The following is a 7,654-nucleotide window of genomic DNA, read 5'->3' as shown; positions in this document are numbered from 1 at the left end:
GAGAAGGAACTTACACTTATTACTGGGTTGCCCATTCCTACCTTCATTATTACCAAAGTTAATATTTTTGCCTGCTTATTACCGAGTGAATATATTTTGCCTGTATTTTTACTGCGGGAAATTTCCCCTCTCCCGCCCCCTACTCCTCCCCTCTCCATACGCTCTAATCTCTTCACATTACGGGCCTCCTTGCCACGATAGAGTGAGAAAGCACGACCGAGGAGAGAATAAGGAAGAAAGGAGAGCGAGCGCGGAGAGAGAGAGAGAGAGAGAGGAGAGAGAGAAGAGAGAGAGAGAGAGAGAGAGAGAGAGAGAGCGAATGAGAGACAGCGACATTGAAAGAGGCCGCGCGCGAGAGAGAGACCACGATATAGAGGGCAATGCAGAGAGAGAGAGCGCGCGCGAGAGAAAGAGCAAAAGAAGAGGAAAGAGAGAGGAGAGAGAAAGCAGAGAGAGAGAGAGAGAGAGAGAGAGCGAGAGAGCGAGTAAATGAGATGAAGAAAAAGCGAATACGATAGAGAAAGATATAACAGAGCTTAAAGAGAATGGAGAAAGAGAACGCACGTAGAGAAACAAGCGCGAATGAGAGAGACGGGGAGACACACAAAAGAAACGGACGATGAGAGACGAAAGCGAGAGAGGACAGCAGGATACAGGAGAGACGATAGATAGAGGATAGGAGGTAGGACGAAAGAGAGATAGGAGAGAGTTACGTTAGGGAGGGGAGGCGCGCTCGCGTGAAGCAGAAGAAGACAAAGGCCATAGCGGGGGAGAGAAAGCACGCAACGCGGGGAAGAGAGAGAGGGAGAGAAACGCGACGATCAGTGAGTTGCTAAAACTGACAGGCACGATGTATACCGCCTCGCTTGACCTGCTCGCTCTCGCATTTACGAACAATACCGAAGCGCGTCTAGAGATATTAGCCGCCAGGTCTCGTTCGCGAAAATGTACCTACTTCCGGCACCAAACAACTACTTTTAACGCTTGAAATATGATGTAATATTGTTGCGAAAGTGGCCAAGAGGTAGCGGCGCGCTTACGCTGACTGAAAGTTAGTGTTGAAGCGAGGAATGCCATTACATGATTGCCCCCTATCTCGCCATTAGCGACAGGGAATCGCTGAAACCCGACACCTGCACAAGGAGTGTCGGCCGGAATCGCAGGTTATCAGCTGTGCACCGCGCTACTTCACACCGGCTCTATTCAGGCGAGCGCTCAATACCGGGAACCACGTCCCACTGCGCCGCACAATGTTTGCTTACGTGAGGCGTAGAGCGGCAAGCGAGCGATTACCTGCGTTATCCCGTTCGGGTCTGAAAGAAAAAGCCGCTGACAGAAAGTTATGCGAGCCGGTTATGCAGAAAATGTACGTTATAATCAAATAAACAGCCCCCGGACATTGCGATAGATCAGATAGACCGATAGAGAGACGAGAAAAGGATAGGGAATGATGCTTACTCCGCGTGCTTCACTTAATTAAAACGTGCAATCGAAACTTGAAAAACGAACATGACCCCTCGTGGGTGAATAGATACAAGTATATTGTTCTGTAGCGTCCAGTGCATGTGGAGTTGCGATGCAGTGAATTACGTACGCAAAAACAATGCAGAAGTGTATGAGAATGTGGAATCTTTCTTTATCACGCTATCTCCTCAATTCGTTGTTTAACTCGGCTTTCAACCATGGAATGATAGTCGTTACGCATACACGAATAACTAATAAGACCACATCCCCTGTCGAGCCATATATTCTGCCGAGCATACAACGCATCCACAATACAGGTCCCGCAGAAACACACGGCAGGACGACTCGCCGCAAAGATTCTATCGCAAAACAAACCGCAATCAAGAAAAAGCACCAATATATGATACAATAACCGCTAAATAAATGAAATCACAGCAAGTTCGCAGATCGAAGGGAACACAGACAAATACACGAGCAAAAACCTGTTAAAAGAAAAAGGAACAGCAGATACGACATAGATAAAGAAAAATACTGGACAGGCAGATATAAAGGCAGGGCGGGCAGCGAGGGAGCGCAGGAAAAAAGCCGACAGGGCGAGGAGAGCGAGAGATGAGCGGAAAAGAGCGAAGCGAGGAGAGCAGAAAGAAGACGGGGGAGCGGGGGGAGCAGGGGAAAGACAAGAAGGAGAAGCGAGGAAATGAGCAGGGAAAAAGAAAAGACGAGGAACAAAGAGAGAGAGCGCGGCCGGAGCGAGGGAGCGGGGAGCGGCGAGAGGGCAGAGGCAGGGGAGCGGGGGAGCGGGAGACGGGGAGCGGGGAGCGGAGCGGAGGAGCGAGGAGCGAGGGAAGCGAAGGGAAGCGAGGGAGCGGGAGCGGAGGAGCGGGCGCGAGCGGACAGCAAGCAACGCGGGAGCGGAGGCAGCGCGGGAGCGGGGAGCGGGGAGCGGGGCTCGAGAGCGAGAACTATGACGCGTTGAGATATCCGGGCAAGACGACAGCAAACGCAATCAATTAATCGGGATAATAATAAATTCAATAGCGCAAAACGTAGGCTAAATGGGAGAACGAACGCGACAGAAACACAGCCACTAGAGAGCGCAGATGCAGAACGTATATAACATGGCAACCGTAATTATTCCCAGCAAAAGGTGCTCAGCGCGACTCTAGACAGACAGTGGAAGAGAAAGAAGGCGGAGAAGAAGAAGCAGAGAGAAAGAGGGATATAAAGAGAAATCGATATGGAGAGAGGAAAAAGCAGAAAAGAAAAAAGAAGGAGAGAAACAAAAAACGAAAAAAGTGAGAAAAGAAGAACAAAGAGAGAGAAGAAGACGGAACGCAGATAAAAACGAGAGATGAGAACGAATAGAGATAGAAAGAGAGGGAAAGCGAATGCAGCACAAAGTGTGTGATAAAAAAAAAAATGGCTAGTAGTGTGTGTGTGTGTGTCGTGCGTGTGCGCAAGATAGCGCATAGACGCATGTACATGCAATGCGACAGTGCGCGTAAGTGCGTGCAGACAGATAGTTAGCGTGTGCGTGCAATGCAGTGTGCGTCGCGTGGTGCGTAGTGAAAAAAAAAAAAATGTGATGTGTGTGCTCGTGTAGGAAAAAAAAAACTGTGTGTGTGAAATGTGTGTGGCAGTAGATGCGGGTAAAGTGTGTAGTTAATAGAAAAAGAAAAAAAAAAAAAAAAAAAAAAATAGATGTAAGTGAAAATGTATAAGTCATGATAAGAAAAAAAAAAAATGATAAGTAGATGATGATGAAGTGTGCTGTGTGAAAAAATGTGAAATGAATATGTAGAATCGTTGAAATAGAAAAAAAAAAAAATAAAAAAAAAATAGTGAATGTGAATAGAGAAAAAAATAAAAAAAAAAAAAAAAAAAAAAAAAAAAAAAACAAAAAAAAATAACAGTGCAGAAAAACAAAAAAAAAAACAAAACAGAAGAAAAAAAATGATCGAATAAAGATGACAAAACCGTGAAATAGTAAAAAAGTGAGTAATGACGAAAATGAGAAAAGTGCTGGGTAGATAGAAAGAGGGAATCAGAGAATAAAACGAGAAAGGGAGCATGGGGAAAAGGAAGAAAGAAAGAAGAAAGAATGAATGAAGAAGAGAAAGAACGACAGAAAGTAAGACGAAAAGAGAAAGAATCGGTATGAAAATTGACAGACAGAATGGGAATATAAAGGATCGATCAAAGGGAGAGAAACAAGGGAGAGTACGAGTGAGCGCGTGAAAGCGGAAAAACGAAGGGGCACACAGCGAGAAGGAAGGAAAGAGAGCGTAATAGAGAAGAGAGAGAGAGAGAGAGAGAGAGCAGCAGATTCAACGGAACAAGAGGAGAGAGGGAGGGGAGAAAAGGAGAGAGAGAAGGAGAGAGAGAAGAGAAAGAGATCGAGGCGAGCACAGAGAGAAAGAGGTATTCGCTGTTTAATAATAGAATAGATGAGATGTAAAACAGTAATCTATCTCGATTAAGGGCGGAAAAGTTAACATAGATGAGGTCAATAAGAAAGATAAGAAATATTGGAAGAAAGAAAAACATGGAAAAAACCCAAATATTATAGGGTCTCAATCAGGCCAGAGAGAGAAAGAGAAGATTGAAGAAAAAGAGAGAAAAGGAGAAAGAGAGGAGAGAGAGAAAGGAGAGAGAGCAGAGACGAGAGTGAGAGAGAGATGGAGACGAGAAAAGAGGACGAGGAGAGAGCGACGAGAGAGAGAGAGAGAGACAGAGAGAGAAAGAAAGAAGAAGAGAGGAGGAAAGAGAGACAGAGAGAAAAGGAGAGAGAAAGCAGGAGAGAGAGAGAGAGAGAGAGAGAGAGAGAGAGAGAGAGAGAGAGAGGGAGAGAGAGAGAGAGAGAGAGGGGGGGATGGAACAACAGGAGCGCGGTAACCGAATTCATCGACAGAAGAAGACGTTTCTACGAAAGTAAACATCAGGGACAACACTTAGCCTATAGCAAAAGGAAAATCCAGTAAGGAGACCAGCTCCGTAAGACCAACGTCCAAGCTTGATAACGATGAACGTCCACTTTCTCGTGCTCTCTATGCGCATACCGACGACGTCGATCGTGAATCTGACGAGCTCGCGTCAACAGCGGTGACACTAACATGTCGCGCGAATATTAGTCATGTTTGCGTCGCTGTCTCGGCGACGACGCGGTCGTGTTGAAACTAGCTCGGCGGCTCACCGTCGTATTGAGGTGATTGACGCGCCCCCCCGCCACGTTGCGGCGATGTCACGAAACATCATCGCATGCTGGAGATTGCGTACCGACGTTGACGGCAGTCGGGAATCGCTACAGTAACGGTGACGATAGTCGGGAATTGCAAGGGTGACGCTGGCGACAGATAGGCCAACAGTAGATGCACGTGTCGTAAAGTGCCGTACCGGGCCGTGACGTCAGTGTAACCAGCCAACAGGGAACCCGCCCGACATCCGCATGTTGCTACTTCACACAGGGACGTGGTTGTTGGCAGCTGCTGTATAGCGACGTCGTCGTGTAGAATCTTCTATCTATTGTCATATGTGAGAATGCTGAGATGTGCTGCTTCCCAGCATACTGAACGTCACTGACATAGACGCACACCGCTCTACCAGTCAGAGTTGACGCTGTGCAGAACAGAGTTGACGCAGTGCAGGACAGGGCTGACGCTGTCCAAGACAGGGTTGACGCTGTGCAGGACAGGGCTGACGCTGTGCAAGACAGGGTTGACGCTGTGCAAGACAGGGTTGACGCTGTGCAGGACTGGATTGACGCTGTGGACGACAGGGTTGACGCTGTGCAGGACTGGGTTGACGCTGTGCATGACTGGGTTAACGCTGTGCAGGACAGGGTTAACGCTGTGGACGACAGGGCTGACGCTGTGCAGGACAGGGTTGACGCTGTGCAGGACAGGGTTGACGCTGTGCAGGACAGGGGTGACGCAAGCAATTCATGGGACCCGCTATAACTGTCACGGGGACCTACTGTAACACGCTGTGGAGCCTACAAGTACTCACTGCGCAGTTCAGGTGGTGTAGTGCAAAGATGAAATTCCATGTTATAGAGGTCACGTGATCCCGTGTGCAGGTTAGCAGGTTGACCCCATCGCGCGACTTAGTATATAAATGAATTGTGTGTGGTAGAACAACACACTGCGTCAACGACGCATGCAGCCGCGCTCTCACGCGATGTCGCATAGATTTTACATCCGCATGCGCAGGTCACACGGCCAGCTGTACAGGTAGTACGATCAACCAAGCCGTCGACGGAACATGCATGCAGGTGCGTAGGCAAGCGTTTACGTATTGAGTGCGAACGTTCAGCGAGTAGATGTCGTGTTCGCTGTGCCTTCGCGCCGGCACGCAGCCCAGCGTGGCGCATCGAAGGCGCGCGGCTGCAGGATAATTCGGTCGCTCGGTCGTTGGCAGTATCTATCCAGCTTACAATGGCAGTTATTACCAACTTATCGTCCATCCGTCGTTCCCTATTTCTTCGGTATGGCTTCCAAGCAAATCGTTGCCGTATATCAAAAGCCACATGTATATAACGGGCTTTCATCACTGAGAGCTTAGAGCCAAACGTTCGGTCACGAAAGAGGTCGGCTGCTGTACGCGGTTGCGTTATATATTTGCATACATGAATCAGCAAGAGTGAGAAGAAATATAGGTTACACTGCCGTCTAACGACCTGTAATCGTGGTCTAATGTCAGAAATCGGCTCCTCCGTAACAATAAAGCAACTTACGGCGAGTATACGCATGGCTACTCCGTCTGGCGTTGGGATCCGACGTTCCGCGTGCGTGAGTGTGTGCGTGTGTGAGCGTGCGTACGTGCATGTGCGTGTGTGAGCGTGTGTACGTGCATGTGCGTGCGTACGTGCATGTGCGTGTGTGAGCGTGTTAAGCAGTAAATCTTACCCAGGAAATAGGCAATTGTGTGCAAGTTGCCAATGGTTTCACAGCGTCCCGCATTACCTTGTAACTTTGGTGGCAACTCAATCTTCCAAAGCCCTGGCCACGATTACTGCGGCAGTGGTTCTGAGGGGTAACCGGTATTCAAAAGTTCCCCAGGCGACATGCACATTACTGCACCAAGCGGGGTAAACTCTTGCCAGGCTGCAGTTATTACTGGGTAAAGGTCTTCCAAGGCTGCATTGATTTACTGGTGAAAATACTTCCCAGCTGACATATTACTGGGTAAATCTTCCCAGCTGCAATTAATTACGGTAAATCGTTCCAGGCTGGCATGTTATTAACTGGGGGTAAATCTTCCTAGGCTGGTAGTTATTACTCGGGTAAATCTCCAGGGCGTGTATTATACTGGGTAAGATGTCTCCAGCGCCTGCGATTTTGTAACTGGGTTAAAGTCTTCCAGCGCTGCAGTTAGTTACTGGTAACATCTTGCCAGGTTGAATTATTTACTGGGTAAATCTTGCGCAGCTGCAACTAATTACTGGTAAGATCTTGCCCAGGCTTGCTATTAGTACCTCGGTTAAATCTACCAGGCTGCAGGTTATTAAGCGTGGGTAAGATTCTTACCAAGGTTGAAGAGTATACTGGGAAAGTCTGCCAGCTGCAGTTGATTACTGGGGTAGAAATCCCCACTATGATTACTGGTAGAAATCTTCCAGGCTGGTCATTATTAACTGGTAAATCTTCCAGGCTTGCATATTACTGGGTAAATTCTTCGGCAGGCTGTCATTATTACTGGTAAATCTTCCAGGCTTAGCGATTATTACTGGGTAAATCTTCCAGGCTGCATATTGACATGGTAAATCTTCCGGCAGGTTGAATTATTACTGGTAAATCTTCCAGGCTGCAGCTATTACTGGGTTAAATCTTCCAAGGCTGCAATATTACTGGGTAAATCTTCCAAGGCTGCACTATTACTGGGAAAATCTTGCCAGGCCTGCATATTACTCGGTAAACTCTTTCCAGGCTGCATTTATTATCTGGGTAAATCTTCAAAGGCTGGCATTAATACTGGTAAATTCTTCAGGCGTATTATTTCTGGGTAAGATCTTCCAGGCCGTCCATTAATTACTGGGTAAATCTTCCCGCGGCTCTGCAATTATTACTGGTAATCTTCGTCAGGCTGCATTATTCACTGGGAAATGCTTTCCAGGCCGCAATTATTACTGGGTAAATCTTCCAGGGCTGCAATTAATTATTGGGTAAATTCTTCCAGGCTGGCATTATACTTG

Source organism: Priapulus caudatus, unplaced genomic scaffold (assembly GCF_000485595.1).
Source record: "Priapulus caudatus unplaced genomic scaffold, Priapulus_caudatus-5.0.1 Scaffold102, whole genome shotgun sequence".
Lineage (NCBI taxonomy): Eukaryota > Metazoa > Priapulida > Priapulimorpha > Priapulimorphida > Priapulidae > Priapulus > Priapulus caudatus.
This window is presented reverse-complemented; position numbering follows the sequence as displayed.